This window comes from Palaemon carinicauda, chromosome 8 (assembly GCF_036898095.1).
Source record: "Palaemon carinicauda isolate YSFRI2023 chromosome 8, ASM3689809v2, whole genome shotgun sequence".
NCBI lineage: Eukaryota > Metazoa > Arthropoda > Malacostraca > Decapoda > Palaemonidae > Palaemon > Palaemon carinicauda.
The window spans coordinates 143,619,279-143,641,778 of record NC_090732.1 but is presented as its reverse complement, the minus strand read 5'-3'; the positions used below and the strand labels follow the sequence as shown (position 1 = coordinate 143,641,778).

Sequence of the window (22,500 nt, the reverse complement as noted above, 5' to 3'; positions counted from 1 at the left end):
AAGTGTATCCTTCCAGTCAAGAATATATATTGATACGTTAATGTACAAAGACAAGCGCGCATGAGGGAGTGAGACAAACATATATACACGCATACAGTATATTGTATAAAAAGAATTCCACTAAATGAATAATGACTCGGATATATAAGAGGAATTGCTTGGTTACGTCGCTCATATGAATAATGGATAAAAGAAGACACACGTAAAACTTAAAAATTGCCGTACACAATTCTGTTATCAAGTTCATATACAAACTAGAGGGGCACTCAGTAGAGCGCAGACCTCCGCCGCGGCAGCATATTTCTCGATCTTATGCTTGACCTTGACTTCCACTTATCAATGTTTTGAACCCATCCTTCAATTGAAGTCTCTTGACAATTTTTTTAAACACATCCTTCAATCTTTCTTGTTCCTTTTCTGAAACTCATCCTTCTCTCCTCTTGCCACTTTCCAATATATTTACTTTTAGTTACTTACACAAATCAATCACTACCATTTATTAACATCCATAGCAACATCCATAATACTTCGTCTGCTTGGTTTCAATTAACTCTCATCGCCTTTCCTTTTTTCATATTAAATTTTAATTTTACTTTAAAAAACTATCAAACTCTTTTACCTGTTTCTGCAGTTTCTCTTCATTGTTGGCAATTAACAATATCATCTGTAGACATGAACTCATCTATTTCCAATTTATAGCTGATGTTCTCATCCCACAACTTCGCACCCCTATCCACTGTCCTTTCACAGACCGTTTGCATCACTCCATTTAAAACTATGTTGATCAACCAGGGAAACATGACCCATCATTATCTCGAAACTACTTTCATTTCAAATCAGCAACTTTCATGTTTACAAACTCAAACAATTTCCTCAATTCCATCATGAAATCTTTACAAAGCTCTCAGCTTCTTGTAATCTATATTGTATATTGTCATCCCCTTTACATTGCCTCTCATAAGATTTTCTAGGTTCATGTATGTGATATAGTTTTTCCCATCTACTTTTAATTTTTCAACATAAATGTTTTATAAATAATACTTGTAGACGCACCCCATTTCTTGTAAGAACCACATTTTTCACTTATCAGTTCTTCTGCCACCTGTACTACTCTCGAAATCAAAATCCTACCATAGGCTACACCTTCATTGGTATACCAATTCTTACAGTCATTTATCCCTTTAACCTTTATACAAGAGAAAAAAATACCTCTAAATTATTTCCTTGATACCATTCTCTTATTCAAACATACCTTAAAAACCCTGGTCAGCCACTAAATTATATTACCACCATCTAGTGCAGTGGGTCACTTCTAATTCCATAAACTTGTCTTTTTTGATTTTTTAATGTTTCTTAAATCTTCCACTGTAACCCCCACAAGTATTCTAAAACTTACATTAACTCTTTTAAGTCTCGTATCACACCGGTCTGCTTCTTTTCTACATCGACCCAGTACTGCATTTCTCTACTTGCTCCTTTTACTCTAATATACATTTGTTCATTAACCATTCGTCCTCTATTTACCAATCAATATTTACTTCCATGTAAAACAAAGTTTAGTTATCCATAAAATTCTTATACACCTTCTTCCCAAAGGTTTCGTTTCTGCCCATATTTTTCTCTCCAACAATGTATATAAACACATACTTTACACACACATTACACACATACACACTATATATATATATATATATATATATATATATATATATATATATATATATGTGTGTGTATGTATATATACACATATATATACAGGGTATATATATATATATATATATATATATATATATATATATATATATATATATATATATGTATGTATGTATATATACACATATATATATACAGGGTATATATACATATACAGTATATATATATATATATATATATATATATATATATATATATATATATATATATATATATATATATATATATATATTTATATACACGCATACAAAATATATCCAAAATAATTTGACCATGGAAAATTGTCTTTCCTAAGAAACTCTACTAATATAATATGTAAGTAATAAAGAAAGGGTTCTTAGTCGTGACAACGAAGATTTATGGTCGCGGTAGGTATAAAAGGCCTATGGCAGTAAACACATAGAGAGAAGCGGTTACGAAACAAGAAAGACCAAACAATGGATGTCACTGTTGCGGTAGAAAGATCCAGGGGAAGAACGTACAGCAGGTAGGGGAAGGGGGTGAGGGGGAACTTAAGAGTTCTAAAGGAATCTGGAAACTTGAGGGAAATTAAAAGAATGGGTGAAGAGGTTTAGCCCTTACCTTTAGGGGAAAAAATCTTGCAAGCGACCGTAATCTGACGTAATCGCCAGTGGATTCTAATCTAAATGCGACCAAAGTCGAGATAGTAAAACCGAAAAATCTTTAAAACAAAAGAACCTTCATACAGGTAGGAAATTACGTACAGATAATGAAGTAGACGGAAGCAAGAAAAAAAAATATATATAAAACTGAAAAAGGAGATATCAAGAAGTACAGTTCATATCTAGCGAAGCCAAGAAAGACATTTTTAACTCAACTGAAAGCTAACACAACGGAAACTGACTTGATTTTCTCCCTCTCTGCAGGATGACGTTTTGCTATATAAAACAAGTGTCAGGAGCCAATTTTCGATGGTGTAATAATGAGCGATGGCTGAAGTTTGGCGTTTTTCTTAAGATTCTTTCAAGAACACAAGTTACATACCTGACTCCAACCGGTTTCAAGAACCCATTTTTACACGCGTTAATCCTGTGGCCATTCTTATATATCTACAGTATATATTCATTGACTTCTACTGAATATTTTGAAGTTCTGAACTAAAAATTATTGCGACTTTTTCCCGATACCTTATTTCGGACAAATATCCCCAAAATAATTCGCAGATTATCGTTCCCTTTTGAAATAAATTTGGTTATTTTACCGCGTGTGCTTAATGAAAATGATTGTACCACTTTTCTCACTAAACCATTCTTTTTTTGTCTTTAAAAGTTTGCTTTAATGGAGGATAAGAGGATAACAAAACCTAACGCTCTGATGTTGTCCAAAGCCGATGGAATATCACAAAAGATGCCGAGTAAACATAAATACAGATACAAGCTACATCTGGCATCCAAAGACCATTTTGGTATAATTCTTGCTACAACATAATCATAAAAAAGAAGACAATGGCACGAAAGACAAAAAATGATGCCAACTAGGTCCAATCCTATCTTGAAAGTATCTATACTAAAACTGCATTATTTTTCTGATTGCCAAATTAATTTTAAGGTTCTGATACGAGCTCTCTCTCTCTCTCTCTCTCTCTCTCTCTCTCTCTCTCTCTCTCTCTCTCTCTCTCTCTCTCTTATTTTCTATTCCAATCATACTCTCAAGCGTCACCTACCGTTGCGTCACTAATCACACCAATTAGGCCAAATTAGCCGCCAATATGGCTATCTTTCCCTCGCATACTCTTGTAACGCATAGGCCTATAGGCTTCCTGATTTGGTGGTTACACTGAAGGACATTATTAACGGTTTACATCTTATTTACCTTTTACTTTATTCATTTAAAAATGGTTCATCTTTTCTTATAAATATTAAATATGCAGAAATCATACATACCCATGTACATACCTACACACACACACACACACATATATATATATATATATATATATATATATATATATATATATATATATATATATATATGAGCATAGCAAATGGAAAGTTGATGTAAATATAGTCTTATCGAATGAATTTCCAGTGAACAGAGGACTACTCCCAGGGAATGTGTTGTCACCTATGTTGTTTATTCTCCTCATGCGCAGAACAGTCAAAGAAGGTGGAGAAGAATTGGGCTGGATTGTTGATAGGAATTTAGCAGACCTAGAGTATGCTGATGATGCTGTCCTTGTTGGCAGAATACCACAGGATTTGCAATGCTTGCTTACAAGAATGCATGGAATATCACACAGGGTTGGACTGAAGATAAATAGAAGAAAGACAGATGATGAGAACGGAGTATGCAATGGAAGATGAAATATCATTGGAAGGAGAAAGGATTAAAGAGGTAGAGTCATTCAAGTGTTTAGGAACAATGATCTCCAATACAGGGTCTTTAGAATTCGAGTTTAGTGAAAGATTGAAAAATGCGAATTACACAATAGCTAGGTTAAGTAAAATTTGGAAATCAAATCGCCCGAAATTACATATAAAAATCAGACTATATATCAGTTTAGTGAGATCGGTGTTACTATATGGACACGAGTCATGGTATGGCAATGAAGAGATTACCCGAGTGCCATATGTGGATGAGATCATGATGAGGGGTAGATAGAGATGGTTTGGACATGCTCTTCTCACTCCCCAAGAGAGATTAGTTCGGCAAACGTTCAGCAGGGCTCTACAAGGCATTAGAAGAGTTGGAAGACTCCTACCTAGATGGTTGAGGACTATGAAGCGCGAAGTAGATGATGAATGGAGAAATACTGAATTAGAAGCTCAAGACAGAGACGAAGGGCGAAATCTAACCAAGGCCCTTCGTGTCAATAGGCGTAGGAGGAGATGCTGATGATGATGATGATACACACACATGCACACGCAAAATTACGACACCTGACACGTGATAAGTACGAAAGTAAATATGAAGACTTGATTGGCGTTAGTACTTACGTCTCGTAAATGAAATCATCTAACACACAATGGGAATAAAAACATATGAAAAATCGTAATAAAACAGGAGAAGGGGATCGCTAAGAGGCCAGTTTCGCGAGGAATGAATAAATGAATGATTTGAAGTTCTCTGGCATCCTGACATCGAAGGTTTTCACGAAACGTTTAGTTGTTCTTTCCTGTATAAATACGATGCTCATGTAATTTGTTCTCATAAGGAGTCAGATGATGTCATTTACAAGATTAAAGTACAAATTCCAATCAAGTCTTTTATTATTTTGCTTTCGTTGGTATGAAAAAAAAGAAAGAAAAAAAAACGCGCACGGTATGAAAGCATTAGAATGTAATGTAAAGATATTTGCCCCATTGTCGATATCACCAGTAAAAATTTCATAGTCAACACTTCGAATGTGGTTGAAAGTCAGGGCGAAAACCACAGCATAATTGCTTATACTCGAAGGCCGAATAATTACTACCAACCAATAGGCCTATTTCCTGAATCTCTAATTAATTACGTTAAAAGTACTAACCTCCTAGGCCCACCGGCTGGATCCCTAGGCTGATTTATTTCTACACGCTTTAGATATAAGTAAAGAGACTTTTACTATCAGACGCTAAATTAAGATTTCACGCCCAAAGGATTAATCACAGACTCTTCGATTCTCTTTAATTTTGAACAATGGGAGGATCTTCGAGACAACCAACAGCCTTTTGTGACTGACGTTACTTCTGATGTGTTTATGGGTTACTTATTGTTACTTACATTGATGTACTTGTTACTTTCTCTCTCGTTCCTTTCTTTTACATATGGACATCCTAGACTCGGCTTATATATATATTGGACTTTGCTATTATTCCATGTGAATGTTTCTTCAATTTGATTTCAACAACAACAACAGCAACAACAACAATAATAATAATAATAATAACAATAATAATAATAGAAATGGAGTAATAATGAGAAAAAATTATTAGAACCATTAAAAATGTCTTCTATACGATTAATGCAGCTGAGGCAGCCATTTCTTTTATCAAAACCTGTATTAAAAAATGGTCTTCTTCTGAATACTACTACTACTACTACTAATAATAATAATAATACCTGAAAAAATATAAACATCTTAATTAAGTTGGAATCACTCTCTTAGATGTGTTTGATTCAGATCCAGTTAATCTGTCTGTCTGTCTCTTCCACACCACAAACCAGAAAAAAAGGGACAGACTTATCTCTGTAAACCTCACCGGCATCATTACATGGAGATAACCGACCAATTATCGGAAGTTAAATGGGTGTTAACTTCCCAAAATCCACCTGACCTCTCCTCTACTTCTCTTTTCTTGCCTCTCAAGAACACAGATTTGCTTCTTTAAGTTCCATTTTTTAGGAGTTCTTGAACCCACGTTATTCTTGGGATACACACACACACACACACACACACACACACACACACACACACACACACACACACACACACACATATATATATATATATATATATATATATATATATATAAGTATATATGTATATACATGCAATATATATATATATATATATATATATATATATATATATATATATATATATATATATATATATATATATATATATATAAAAGTAAGTATATATGTATATACATGCAATATATATATATATATATATATATATATATATATATATATATATATATGTGTGTGTGTGTGTGTATATATATATATACATACTGTATATCAGACCTGAATCAAAAAGATAAACATGGAACGGAGATTTTTGGGGAAAAAAATATGACATTATGATATGTAAAATGCCACTTTCTTTCAAAAGAAAAGTATTTAATGTGATGGTCCTACTCATACATCAGAAACTTGGAGCTTTACTAAAAGCTTAGAACATAAGCTCGTTACAATTCAAAGAGCTATGGAAAGAATAATGATTGGAATGACACTAAGAGACAGAAAAAGAACATGATACTAAAATAGACGATATTTTAACATGTAAGAAAAGGAAATGGACATGAGCAGGACATATAATGAGATGATAGATAACAGACGGACAAGGAGAACAACAGAATGGGTTCATAGAGAGTGCCAAAGAAGTAGGGGAAGAAGACGATGGATTGATGAGTTAAGAAAATTTGCGGGTATAAACTGGCATAGAAAGACCATAAACAGACGCGTGTGGAAGGACAAGTCAGAGATCTTTGTCCTGCAGTTGACAAGAAACGGATGATATATATATATATATATATATATATATATATATATATATATATATATATATATATATATATATATATATATATATATATACACGATACATATTTAATCGTACTGGGTTCACGACACTAACTTTAATCAAATTAAACTGATTGACGTATATAGGAACTAAAAGAACACATACTATGCTGAATTTGGATAGCTGGTATCGAAGATATACACGTGACTGCTACTGCAACATGAGAGAGAGAGAGAGAGAGAGAGAGAGAGAGAGAGAGAGAGAGAGAGAGAGAGAGAGAGAGAGAGAGAGAGAGAGAATTATTATCATTATCCTTTTTACAAGCTAAAACTGTAGCCATTAGCTGGAAGAGCTGACCGCTAAAACCCAAAGGAAATGTTGCAGCTCAGTACAGAAAAGAAACAACAACCAGATGAAGAATAAACTATTAGTGAAATAGCAAATATAAAACAAATTTAGTTAAATTACAGACAATGAGTAAACTATGATACGAGAGTCATGTTGAAGTAGTCAACAAAATACCAATAGTAGCAAATTTGAATTTCTGGAGGAAATGAAAGATCAGTCTCCTGCATGATGGTTATTACTGTTGTTGTTGTTGTTGTTGTTGTTGTTGTTGTTGTTGTTGTTGATGATGTTATTCAAAATGAGAAGTCCCTTTATATGACTAGCGTGAATCGCCACTATTCTGCAAGGCAAATCTCCACAGAATATGACGCCCTAAGTGAAAGTAATAAAAAGAGGAGAGGATATTGTCCAATGAATAATTGTCGATATATATCAAGAAACAAACAGTTGCAGGCAAACTAGAACGTCAATAAAAGTCATTAATATTATTATTACTATTATTACAGGCTAAGATGTACCCATAGATGGAAAAGCAAGCTGCTATAAGCCCAAGGGCTCCAACAATGAAAAATAGCCAGCGAGGAAAGGAAACAAGGAAATCAATAAACTACAAGAAAATTTATAAACAATTAAAATAAAATATCTTAAGAAAAGTAACATTAAATTAGAACTTTCACAAATAATCTATAAAATCTTCAAAAAATAAGAGGAAGAGAAATGAGACAGAACAGCGTGCTCGAGTGTACCCTCAAGTAATAGAACTCTAATCTAAGACAGTGGAAGGCCATGGTACAGGGGCTATGGCACTGCCCAAGATTATAGAACAATGGTTTGATTTTAGAGTGTTCTCCAAGAAAAGCTGCTTACCATAGCTAAAAAGTCTCTTCTACCTTTACTAAGAGGAAAGTAGCCACTAAACAATTACATTGCAGTAGCTAATCCCTTGAGCGAAGAAGAATTGTTTGGAATCTCAATGTTGTCAGGTGAATGAGGACAGAGTAGAATATGGAAAGAATGGGCCAGACTATCCGGTGTAAGTGTAGGCATAGATAAAATGATCCGTAACCATTGTAATACTACTTAGCCAGTCAAAACGCCCCAAAAACTCTCCATCGATAGTATCTCAACGGGTGGCTGGTGTCCGAGCCAACCTACTACCTACAACGCTAACGTTAGCGCTAGCAAACTGCCAACAGCCAACAGTAACTATAATAAAGTGAGAAACAAAATGTAATCATAACGAGATAGTGAAAAATAACATTGTTTCGGTTTCGCCTAACGAAGTCTCTTGCACGATGGGAGAATGCATCTAATGATTTTCTTTCAAGTTTTATAACAATTGGAATCTTCTTTGCCCTACTCTGGTGACCTCTCTTACATCACAGTGACCCCCTGTCACTCAAACTAGACAGCTAAAATCTGTTGCAAGTTTCAGAATGTTGGATTTTAGAGGAAAGGTTGGTCGTCTCAGCGCATATTTCATACCAGTTTTATATGGTTCTTCTTGCAAACACAAACAAGCAGGTGATTTTGCCATAAGATCACCTATCAACTATTACAAAACACCAAATCAATGTACTTGAGAGAACCCACCCATAACCTATAAAACATGGCACAGTACTTTTAAGCTCCCCTCTTTTCTATAAAACTCTCTCTCTCTCTCTCTCTCTCTCTCTCTCTCTCTCTCTCTCTCTCTCTCTCTCTTTTGATTTGGTTACATAAGGAGATTTGATTTTTCATCAGCAGCGTTGTCAAAGTAATATGCCAATGTTGCAAGTCACTTAGAATTGGGAATACCCCTCATCTGTATTATTCATCCATATTTCCTATACTTTGTTTTATATTTTGTTATATCAAATTTGTCTTTTACCTATACGGGCAATTACTTCCTGCGAAACCAATATTTTTATATTCAAAGAAATTGAAATCTTAAAGTACATATTACTACGGCTAAAACATTAAAACCCATATTTTTTCTATTTATCTACTATCATTTTTGTATTCGTTGCTACAGTGCCTCACCATCTCGCTTCTCCTTTATTTCTAAAACGTCATGGAGCGAGGATGTTATATGGAGCTTCGACATTCAGACAAGGAGTAAACAGAAGAGACACGAGAGAGAAATGCGCGTGGCGTCGCTTAATAACAATAATAAATGTTCGGACACAAAACTCACATGTCAAAGTAAACGTTACCTTATTTCCATGTAAGTGAGTATTGACATGCGCTCTCTCTCTCTCTCTCTCTCTCTCTCTCTCTCTCTAATAAAAACCAAACGTAGCCCCTAAACACTCCCGACAACTCTCTGCATCTTTTTCTTGACGATATTGCTGCTATTATATCAGAATTACCTCCCTCATCATTACCCCAACTTTCTCCTCTCTCTCTCTCTCTCTCTCTCTCTCTCTCTCTCTCTCTCTCTCTCTCTCTCTCCTGTTGTACTTATTAATTTTATTATCTCCCTCTGCCCTCACGCTCTCCTCGCTCCCCACTCTCGCTCTCTCCCTTGAAGCCCCCACCCCACACAACGCCCTCCCCCACTCCACCACCCAACCATTAACTACTTAGGCCAAATTAACCATCTGTTGGTGAACACAAGAGGCCTTAGGACACTCGGTCAACCCAGGCATTGTTTTGTTTACATTGAAACAGATGATGAGGATGATGATGATGATGATGATGCTGATGGTGTGGGCGGATGCTTTTACGATTTTTCTGTATTTCTTTCAACTAATTGGATTTACAATTTGAAATTTATGAAGCTTTTAGATAATAAAGATTTGGTGAAAATTCAGAAATTCTAATGATACTAATTGAAATGTAAGGTAGCTAACACAATTCACGACAATAATATTGTCACCGTCATTATGAACAAGTGCATCTAGAGACATGTTATGCCACAGCGAATGGCCGGGTCAAGTTTGGCGTCGGTTAAGATTAAATTACGCTCATATTCCCGAAAATATGAAGTAGTTTTCATTTTTACATGAGTAACTTTCCCATTTTTTCTTTAACCTCTTTTCAATCAATTAACCCTAACCTTGAACGTAGTCATTTTTGAGGCATTGCAAAACATTTTCATGGATCCTTACTTCGTTCAATTAAATTTGCTTCAGTCCTTCCCAATGTGACATCTGGATAGAGGTCGAGTTCTACTTCGATGGCCGCAACTGTTCGAGGAGAGAGAGAGAGAGAGAGAGAGAGAGAGAGAGAGAGAGAGAGAGAGAGAGAGAGAGAGAGAGCTGGACTACCATGTATGAGAAAAAGTAATCTCCATTTCATGCTGCAAGATGAGTTAAACACCAAGGGCAGAACTAAAAACGATTACAGATAAAGGGCTGAACTTAGAGAGGTGGGAGATGATAATATCTGCGCTGGAGCTAGGCTTAGAACGTCGCAATAAATATTTTATTAACTTCGTAATACTGTATCGAAAGGGGAAAGTCTGACTTGCTTTCGGATACTTCTGCAAAAGAATCTTGCAGGATTTCACAAACATTAAAACACAACTAAAAATTAATGCCCCCAACAGTTGAATAAAAGATTATTAGCGTCACATCGTTTAAGGTCAATGAAACTTTAAGGGAGCATGGGTCTTAACCCCAAAGAGGCTCCCCTAAAGAGTTCTCTCATTGAATTATCTTTAAGCATCGACCATTATCACTTCTAAAACTGTGAGAGTCAATGGGTAAATCAGGGGATTCCGGACTGAAGGTCTAGCTACTGATGCCGATTTGAGTATTATTATATTTAATATCGTTTCTCCGGAACACCATATCGCCCCACCCCCTTTATTTTTATCCACTGGTGAGATATAGGCCTACCACATAAGGAAAACAATAGTAATAATAATAAATTATTTAAAGAAGAACCTGAAAAGTAATGAATATGTCAGAGGAAATCGTTTGAATGAATTAAAACAAAGTTGAAAATTGTATGTAAAGAAAATTCAGTTGAACTAATCAGGTCGACCATATGAAGATTTACCGCGTAAATAAAACTATCATGCAGACTATCTCTTGGGTCTACAAAAGATCTATATATATATATATATATATATATATATATATATATATATATATATATATATATATATATATATATATATATATATATATATACATATATATATATATATACACACACACACACACACACACACACATATATATATATATATATATATATATATATATATATATATATATATATATATATATATATATATATATATATATATACTTTGGATCTACAGTAAAACAATAAATGATTCAGGGACGCATAACTGGACAGAGTGCGTGTGCAGATTATGCCGTCTAACATACAGCCCTAATAGAGCTAGAGAGACGAACGGCTGTGATCGAGAGCATGTAGCAATATCCATAAACCAAAGTCCCCCCTTCATAAACAAGACCCCATTTTGATAGGGAACAGGTAAGTACTCGGCCTCCATAATTTTTGGTCACTTTAAGTACAGGTGATTCTTACGATGGACGCCCTACCCTATCACCCCTACAAGAACCGACCCCCCTGACTGACTACGAGGGTCCCGGAGGATCCAAATGACCCTGGGAATTGTCACTGGCTTCATCAATCAGCGTTTAATGACACCTCAAGCATTGGCATTACCCCGATGACCGAGGTCTCGCTCATGTGATCACTCACCATCAATACTCGATCAGTGTCGCCTAAATTCTGGGTTGGTAAATATAGATGCGGGGTCTTACCTTAGTCCCAGAGTTCCTTATGCTCGTCATCATCATTACGGACATCATCCTCATCATCACCAGGAATTACAGTACATCGACTCTTCGTTCTCAAACGTCAGAGTTCGGTGATCGTGTAAGCCTCTAAGGGTAAAAGTGCTAAGGACGTCATTCGATTGTTTTCCTGTTGGAGAAGAAAATATTTTTTTTTTTTTTTTTTTTTTGTAACCAAAAGATAAATGATCATTATGATGATAATGATGACTCTTCATAATAACAATATTAATAATAATCATGGGGTAAATGACGTTTGCCTGGGTAATCTCTATTGCGTTCCGCTTAATTTGAAAAGGACCCAATTGACGTCCTCGTCCAACCAGGATAGATGGCAGCCCAAGTTAGGAAATAAAGGGAAAAATTATGAACACCAGAGAAAAAACGAGGGGGGGGGGCGAGGACGCAATATCCCTTATGGCGTTCTTTGACGAACTTTTAAAACTCTTTATTAACATTAAGTTTTGTTAGTGACTTAATATGCGATTTTGAAGAGAAATCATATTTTTGAATTTTTGTCATTGTATTGAGAATCTGCACTATCATGACGATACGAAAAAAAATGGATAAAAGACGAGGGTTAAACATTATCAAATAAAAGAATAATAGATGGAGCAATTATTCATCACATTTTTTAGATTGTTCCATAAAGCATCTACCTAGACATTTGTTTGGCATTGGGTTTTAATCAAAGAAAACATAATCAGTTTCATTTCCTGGCATTGCATATTGTAAAGTATTAATTGTATTCATTTAGCTTTGTGAATTCAATTACAGAGGACACCGAACAAAACAAAAAAACCTCACCATAACTTTCAGAACATCTAATTAGTATAACAATTAGGGCTTAGTTCAAATGTATTTTATTGTCCCTGGGCAAAGGTCCAAGTTTAGTTTCTGTTGAGATTTGGGATTTTAGGTCGTTATGAAGTATTCAAGTTTGAGCGTTTGGTGTAAGCCATGGCTTCATACTTTACAACCTAATCAGGCGTTGTTGCGCCCGAGGCTTTTTTTTTTTCCAGCTCTTATCTGGCCCATCAGGTGTAACCTTTTTTTTCACGTTTATAACAGTCTATGCTCTCCTGAATATCTTAAGTATCCATACCATCACTGTTAGAAAATAATACATGTCTTGTCGAATAGCTTCAAGTTTTCTTGAGTTCAAAAGATATTTTTCAATAATTTCTGTTGCATCACTGACCAGTTAATAAATGCTAATCCATTCTCTTACGAGCATGTATACAAGGGTCTTTAGAGCACTCGGTGTTACAGCTGCTCAACAAGTTAAATAAAATATAAAAAAACTAAAAAAAACCTGTATGCATGAGTAAGGAGTAATGGTCTAATGTGCGTTTCTAAACAGTTATATTATAAAGAAAACGGGGAAATGCAGGAAGGATAAAGAGACGACCTCACTAGCTAAAGATAGCTCTACCACTTACATAGGTAAAAAATGATCAAATACAGAAATAAAATGAGTTTCAAAGCTTAGCAATTGAGGGAAAGAATGCATCGCTGAAGCTTGTAATCTGAAGTTAACCTCTTTCAACACGGTTAATTTGGAACGAAGTGACTCAAGAGATTAGAGATGCACAAAAAGATGATCTGTCTATATCTAAATGGGGCTTTCATCATCAACATCCATTAGGAATGGAGAGTGCAGTAGAAAGGACCGAAGAATCGGAAGTATTATACCAACAAGTAGAAGAGACTCTTTAGCTATGGTCAGCAGCTCTTCTAGGAGGAGGATATTCCAAAATCAAACCATTACTCTTTAGTTTTGGGCAGTGCCATAGCCTCTGTACGTACCATGGTCTTCCACTGTCTTGGGCTAGAGTTCTCTTGCTTGAGGCACACTATTCTGTCTTATTTCTCTTCCTCTTGTTTGGTTAAAGTTTTTATAGTTTATATAGGAGATATCTATTTTAATGTTACTGTTCTTAAAATATTCAATCTTTACTTATTTCCTTTCTTCACTGGGCTATTTCCCTGTGGAGCCCCTGGGCTTATAGCACCCTGCTTTTCCAACTAGTGTTGTAGCTTGGCAAGTAATAATAATAATAATAATAATAATAATAATAATAATAATAATAATAATAATAGTAATAATAACATCTGAGAATAGATACTGAAAGCTCCTGCTCCATAGGAATTTGATAACTACAGTTACAAGGCGAGTGATTTGCTGTATTAGCAATCAACTGTTTGAACAATCGAAGGTTTCGACAATGATATCAATTACACAAACAGGCATTCTATAATTTCAGTTCCTAACCGGTCTCAGAAGTAAGATTAGAAGCTACATTATTATTATCATTATTATTATTATTATTATCATTATTATTATTGTTATTATTACAAGCTAAGCTAGAACCATAGTTGGAAAAGCAAGATGCTATAAGCACAAGGCTCCAACCGGGAAAAATAGCCCAGCGAGGAAAGGAAACGAGGAAATGAATACACTACAAGAAAAGTAATGAACATTCAAAATAAAATATTTTAAGAGCAGTACCAATATCAAATTAGGTATTTCATACATAAATTATAAAAACTTAGAAAGAAAAGTAGAAGGAAAATAAGATAGAACAGCGAGCCCGAGTGTACCATCAAGCAAGACAGCGAAAGATCATGGTACAGAGGCTACGGCACTACCCAAGACTAGAGAACTATGGTTTGATTTTGGGAGTGTTCTCCAAAAGAGTTGGTTACCATAGCTTAAGAGTCTCTTCTACCCATACCAAGAGGAGAGTAGCCAACCACAATGCAGTAGTTAACCCCTTGAGCAATGAAAAATTGTTTGGCAATCTCAGTGTTTTCAGGTGTATAAGGATAGAGGAGAATATGGAAAGAATATGCCACAGTATTGGGTGTATGTTTAGGCAAAGGAAAATGAGCCGCAACCAGATAGGGATCCAATGTAGTACTGTCTGGAAAGTCAAAGGACCCAATAACTCTCTAGTGGTAGTATCTCAACGAGTGGGTGGTGTCCTAGCCAACCTACTACCTATGTCCATAAAATGTGTTTTCAAACGATCGATTCCAAGTTGGTGTTGAGCAAAGACAATGAGAAGAGTTTAATGGAGTACAAACACAACCGAAAGTTTTTGTTCATTGTTTGTTCCCACACAGGATCTTTTAACTTCACGTTTTTGTCAACAACGCACTGGAAAAAGGCAATGACTCGGCACTCCTGAAGAGGCATACACTCTTATTATACCAATACTTGATGGAAAGGAATTTTAATTACATTATGATCGTCAAACGGTCTAAGGACATTCACAAATAACTGAAATATGTCAATGCTAATATCAAACAACTAAAGGTTTTCAGTGCGAGGATTTCCAGAATCATCTGTGCCTGTTCTGGAGGGGGAAAATGAGGCCACCTTTCCGTTTGATGTGTTTGGGAAATTACTCCCATTTCGACAATACCTGTAATCCTTCGCTCTCCAATCCATCTAACACATTACCCCATGACACACCCAGCCCCTTCATCTCTCCCCCCCAAACCCCCTTTCCCATTCTCTCACTCACCCCTTTTTCAGTCTCTCTCTCTCTCTCTCTCTCTCTCTCTCTCTCTCTCTCTCTCTATCTCTCTCTCACACACATTTAAAGACTATCAATCGGAATTTGACATTTACAACTAGGCTGAGCATTTACCCGATTTCACTATATATTTCAACATTATTTAATTTCTTAAAAAATCATTGATCCTTCTCATATTTTCAATTATAGATTGCGTACCGTATTTTTTTTAGGGGGGGGGGGGGAGTGACAATATAGGTAGTAGAACATCCAATACATTACTCTACTTTCACAATTCAGGTTCGTTTTATTTGTCAAAATATAGTTGCGTGTGTGTGTGGGGGGGGGGGGATGGGCGTTCTTGTCCCTGCATTACTCAGAATTAATTAATTGTAACTAAGTTATAAGCAATGACACATCTCTATTTTCAGTCTTATGTACACATACATGCTACATGACGGTAATATATATATATATATATATATATATGAAGTGATCCCAGATTATTTACAAGATTATTTTGTAGAATGTGGCATGAAGAGGCAAAACCTGAGGAATGGGATTTAGGAGTGTTGGTGAAAATGGCATAAAAAAGGAGAACTGACTGATTGCATTAATTACAGAGGCATAGCACTTACGTAGGTTGGTATGAAACTATATAGTATGTTTATACTAAAGAGACTGGAGAGAAAGATTTATGAAAAGCTGAGAGACGAACAAGCCGGATTTAGAAAAGTTAGAAGTTGCACCGACTAAATTTTCATTTTGAAACATCTACAGCAATGCGTAGAATATATAAATCTACTTTTGTTGGCATTTGTGCTCTTCGCATTCTCCAAGAGAGATTAATTCATCAACCGTTCAGCTTGGTTCTACAAGGCACTAGAAGAGATGGAAGACCCACGCCTACATGGCTGAAACTATGAAGCGCGAAGTAGCAGCTGATGAATGGAGAAGTATTGAATTAAAAGCTCAAGACAGAAACGACTGGCGAAATCTTACCCAGGCCCTTTGCGTTAATAGGCATAGAAGGAGATGATATATATATATATATATATATATTTATATAATTCACAAAGATGGAGACACAAAAGACCTGAAAAATTACAACCAAATAAGTTTACGCTCCGGAATATATAAAATATTTACAAAGAGCATATTAGGCCAAATAGAAGGACAGCTAGATTTTAATCATCCAATAGAGTAGGTAGGCTTTAGAAGTGGGCATTCAACAACTAACCATATCCATGTAATTAACCAGCTAATGGTAAAATCAACAGAATACGAGAAACCACCACATATGGTTTCTATCAACTATGAGAAAGCTTTTGATTCTGTCAAAACCTCAGTAGTAATGAAAGCCCTTCAAAGATAATGAATATATGAATCTTATGTTAGAGCACTTGAAGATATCTATACAGGTTGTACAGCAATCCTAAAACTACACAGATAGTGAAAAAATTACGATTGAGGAAGGAGTTCGACAGGGAGACACCATCTCTCCTAAATTATTCACAGCATGCCTAGAAGTCATTAAAATTTTAAATTTAGAAAACCTATAGATTAATATTAATAAGAATTACCTTAATAACTTAAGATTTGATATGACACAGTTGTGTTTAGTGAAGCATGGGAGGAATTGCAAAAGATGATAGAAGATATGAATAGAAAAAGCAGAAATGTAAGACTGAAAATTAATTTGAATAAAACTAAGATAATGTTCAATGAAAATGCAGAGACAACATATAACAGTTATGGGCGAACCAATAAAGAATGTTAATTTATATATGTACTTTGGACAGACAATAAGTGTTTCCCGAGGACACGAGTCCGAAATTAAAAGAAGGATAAGCATGGGATGGAGAGATTTTGGAAAACAAAATGAAATTATGGAAATTAAAATGCCACTTTTTCTAAAAAGAAAAGTATTTAATGAGATGGTCCTAACAGTATTAACTTATGCATCAGGTAACGTATAGCCTTACTAACGCCTTAGAACATAACCTAGTTACAACTCGGCTATTGAAAGACTAATTATAGGAATAACACTAAGAGACATAAAAAGAGCAACATGAATACGAGAGCCAACTTAAGAAGAGGATATTCTAACATGTAAGAAAAAGAAATGGACGGGGATAGGACATATAATGAAATGACAGATAATAGCTGGACATTAAGAATAACAGAATGGGTCCCTAAAGATTGCAAAAGCGGGGGGAAAGGAAGAAAAGAGGATGGATTGACGAACTAAGAAAGTTTGCGGGTATGGACTGGCATGGAAAGACCATAAACAGACGCAAGTGAAAGGACATGTCTGAGGCATTTGTCCTGCAGTGGGCTAATAACGGCTGATGACGACGATGATTATAATATACCTGTACACATACAAAATATATATATATATATATATATATACATATATTATATATATATATATATATATCTCCTTGATTGCAAATACAAATGACATATTTGTAGTAAATAAAATTATAAAATTCAAATTATCCAATCGAAAATAATGTCTCGTTCTTTGAACAAGAGAAAACCATAGGCCTACAAGAGAAACGCAGGAAATTTAAATGTTTTTTGTTCAAACCCATTTTCATAAAGATATAGATGATTGAGCACCAAGAGCCATTTTACCACTATCCACAAGATCTCTTGTCAAAGCGTGACCACATCTTACATAAAAAGAATTTCATGATTGCCCCAAGGATTCATCCTTAAGGATTTCCTTTCTCTTCTCGGTGTGAGAGAGAGAGAGAGAGAGAGAGAGAGAGAGAGGTGTATTCTCTAAAGTTTCTTTTATAACAAAATGTGTGTGTGTGAGAGAGAGAGAGAGAGAGAGAGAGAGAGGAGTGTTCTCTGAAGTTTCCTTTATAACAAAATATGAGAGAGAGAGAGAGAGAGAGAGAGAGAGAGAGAGAAAGGTGTATTCTCTAAAGTTTCCTTTATAACAAAATGAGAGAGAGAGAGAGAGAGAGAGAGAGAGAGAGGTGTATTCTCTAAAGTTTCCTTTATAATAAAATGAGAGAGAGAGAGAGAGAGAGAGAGAGAGAGAGTGTTCTCTGAAATTTCCTTTATAACAAAATGTGTGGAGAGAGAGAGAGAGAGAGAGAGAGAGAGAGAGAGGTGTTCTCTGAAATTTCCTTTATAACAAAATGTGTGGAGAGAGAGAGAGAGAGAGAGAGAGAGAGAGAGGTGTTCTCTGAAATTTCCTTTATAACAAAATGTGGAGAGAGAGAGAGAGAGAGAGAGAGAGAGAGAGAGGTGTATTCTCTGAAGTTTCCTTTATAACAAAATGAGAGAGAGAGAGAGAGAGAGAGAGAGAGAGAGAGATGTGTATTCTCTGAAGTTTCCTTTATAACCAAATGAGAGAGAGAGAGAGAGAGAGAGAGAGAGAGAGAGGTGTATTCTCTGAAGTTTCCTTTATAACCAAATGAGAGAGAGAGAGAGAGAGAGTGTGTGTGTTCTCTGAAGTTTCCTTTATAACAAAATGAGAGAGAGAGAGAGAGAGAGAGAGAGAGAGAGTGTGTGTGTGTGTGTGTCTCTTCAGTTTCCTATATAATAAAATACATGCTTATGGTGGACGTAAACTGAAAAAAAATTCTCAACTCCCAGGCTTAGATTCTTTCGTAGGCAAATGGCTCGAGATGCGAATACTCAAGTCGCAAAAAAAAAAAAAAAAAAAAAAATATGCGCAAAGATTTTCCTTTCGTAATATATTTACAAAATATTACTACAATAATAACAATTCCCATAAACTCACTAACCGCGACCATCTCTTAAATTCAATAGACTTTAGAAAGATAAAAGATGAGAAAAAAAATTGACAAATGCTTATGGGAGCGATGACTCTACTAACACTTTTTTCTTCTTCATTTATAAGGCCGTTATTCCGGAAGCTAATGATGCGGTACTTTTCCTGCTTTACGAGAAAGCCATAAAGTCGTAAAAAAAATCTCTTTTGGTGAAGCCGGGACCCATAATTCATAAATGGCCAGGGGAGGCCCAAAATACAACCCGAATTCTGTGGTCTACGCATAATGGAACGTGGTATGGCGTACTTTCGGCCACCCTCTTTATTATACCGTTTACCTTTTTATATAGGTTGGAAGTGTGTGTGTGTGTGTGTGTGCGTGCGTGTTGGAAGGGGGGGGGGGGATTGTTATCCCTGTTGCCGCGTTATTTCAAAAGAGGGGAATCCAAGAGAGAGATATGATAAACAGAAAGATAACCACTGTTTTTGGTTAGCGTCTATTCTTCATCGTTTTGACATTTCAACAGTTTAATGTATTTTCATTACGAATAACTGTATTTTGATTATCAACATTTTCACTACTAGTCATTAATCATAGTCAAATCTAGAACTACATTATTATCACTGACTTCTTGTATATATTATTAACAGTGACATTTAAGACAGGGAGAAAATAGAGAATAGTTTGGATGGCAAAGGCCTAAGCATATATGGACCAGGAAGAGACAAACAGATCGAGTAGCAAAGATTTAGGTACTGTTCTGGCATTTATGTCGTGAAGGTCAACTTCTTCAGAACACCTCAGTGACTATGTGGTGAAAGTTAATACTGTAATATGACTAAAAAAAAAAGTAAGAGGCTACTGGGTTTATGACATCAATGGTTACCAAAAGTAATTACAACCATTCAGGTAAGGACCGTTATTAAAAAGGAACCATAAATCAATATTGAAAAATCAGTGGAAAGTTAATATTTGCAAATGATAAACGAGAGGGTAAATTGTATGGTTGGTCTAGTGATAGGAAATGGCAAATGGCGAAAGAATGTGGAGAATATGGGGGGGGGGGGGGGGGGGGGCTTGGTGATGAAAATTTATTTTGATGCTGGAAAGATTATTTGAGCCCTAAGCACCAACATCTAATGTTAATCGCCATCTAAATCGTTCATTTAACACCAATGTTTGGTACAGAGGTTCTTGCACCACGTTCTATCACTCAATCAGTAGTCGTATGGAATATGAAAGTTTCAAGGGCTAATTCATTTGGTATTAATTTCTCTTCCAACTAATATGTTTTTCTAATACTAAATTTACTGTTATACCTACTTAATGTTGCGTACCCAACCATTCTCAGATTGTCTGTCAATTTTAATCTAGATTATTATTATTACCTGCTAAGGTACAACCCTAGTTGGACAAGTAGGATGGTATATTACAGGGGCTCCAACAGGGAAAACAGCCCAGTGTGGGAAGGAAAAAAGGAAATTAAAATATTCTAAAAACAATAACATTAAAATGAATATCTCCCATATAAACTATAGAAATTTTAACAAAACAAGAGGAAGAGAAACAAGATAGAACAGCGTGCCAGAGTGCACCCTCAAGCAAGAGAACTCTTAAACCAAGACAGTACAGAGGCTATGGCATTACCCAAGACTATAGAACAAATTTAACTCTATTCTATGGCCTTTATAACAATGTTCTACCAGATAAACAGCTCGTCAAGGCAGAAACAATTTTCTCAAGTGCAGGAACCCTTGACAAACACCAAAGTTGTGCTTCATATTTTTTTTCATATTTGTTTATCAATCTAATCGCCTCAATATACAGAATGGTATCCACACACGCAGCCATATAATGTAAAATAGCAAGGGCAGAACTTCTCATAATCTTCATTAAAAACCTACATGAATTAGTTAGCTTTATTAGAGTTTATATGACTATTCTAATTCTCACGTTGTAAACGCACTTAAATAGCAAAGGAGTCAGTATTTCTATGCTTTTTATTTCACCGGGGAACTGAAAACAAACAATAAAACCAGGATTATAAACGAAATTAAGTCACAAATTATCCCGAACATAAATAAGAAATTACGTTTACGACTCCTAATGCACCATCGGGTAATTGTATCTTCAGCAATCTCTAACCGATGGCGCAAGGCAATAATATTCTATTACATAAGACTAAAATGCCCGACTATGTACTTACTGTGCGTATGAAATAAGATTGGCTTTGCTCTCTCTCTCTCTCTCTCTCTCTCTCTCTCTCTCTCATTATATATAAATATATATATATATATATATATATACATATATATATATATATATATAAACACACACACACACACACACACACATATATATATATATATATAATTTTATTCACGAAAACACAGTATCTCCAATAAAGTTTTCCACTTTTTCTTTCGTGGCTTGATACATATTTCATGCTAATCATGTATCACCCGTAGTGACTTTTACCAGAATGTGTATTATTAAAATTACTGGTGTATGCGACCCGTTAGATGAAGAAAAATATTTAGATAAATATACGCACACAAATTCAACCATTCCCATCTCTCCCCCTTTCCTAACTACAACACGGCAGTTACGATTTCCAAATTTACCTCTCGGGGTAATCACTCTCCAGGGTATGACTACTATCTATCCCCATATTATTATTATTATTATTACTATCCAAGCTACAACCCTAGTTGGAAAAGAAAGATGCTATAAGCCCAGGGGCTCCAACAGGGAAAAATAGCCCAGTGAGGAAAGGAAATAAGGAAATAAACAAATGAAGAGAACAAATTAACAATAAATCATTCTAAAATAAGTAACAACGTCAAAACAGACATGTCATATATAAACTATTAACAACGTCAAAACAAATATGTCATATATAAACTATAAAAAGACTCATGTCCTCCTGGTCAACAAAAAAGCATTTGCTCCAACTTTGAACTTTTGAAGTTCTACTGATTCAACCACCCAATTAGGAAGATCATTCCACAACTTGGTCACAGCTGGAATAAAACTTCTAGAGTACTACGTAGTATTGAGCCTTGTGATGGAGAAGGCCTGGCTATTAGAATTAACTGCCTGCCTAGTGTTACGAACAGGATAGAATTGTCCAGGGAGATCTGCATGTAAAGGATGGTCAGAGTTATGAAAAATCTTATGCAACATGCATAATGAACTAATTG

The 22,500-nt window shown here is 35.3% G+C and overlaps 1 long non-coding RNA gene across 1 annotated transcript in view; it reads right to left on the bottom strand.

Moving 5' to 3' along the window:
* Positions 1–11,996: 11,996 nt before the first annotated feature.
* The window catches only part of LOC137646007 (uncharacterized), a 124,149-nt gene continuing 113,645 nt past the window's right edge, over positions 11,997–22,500 (bottom strand). The window contains exon 4 of the long non-coding RNA XR_011045374.1: positions 11,997–12,142. This is a non-coding gene — a long non-coding RNA (uncharacterized lncRNA). The remainder of the gene's footprint in view (positions 12,143–22,500) is intronic.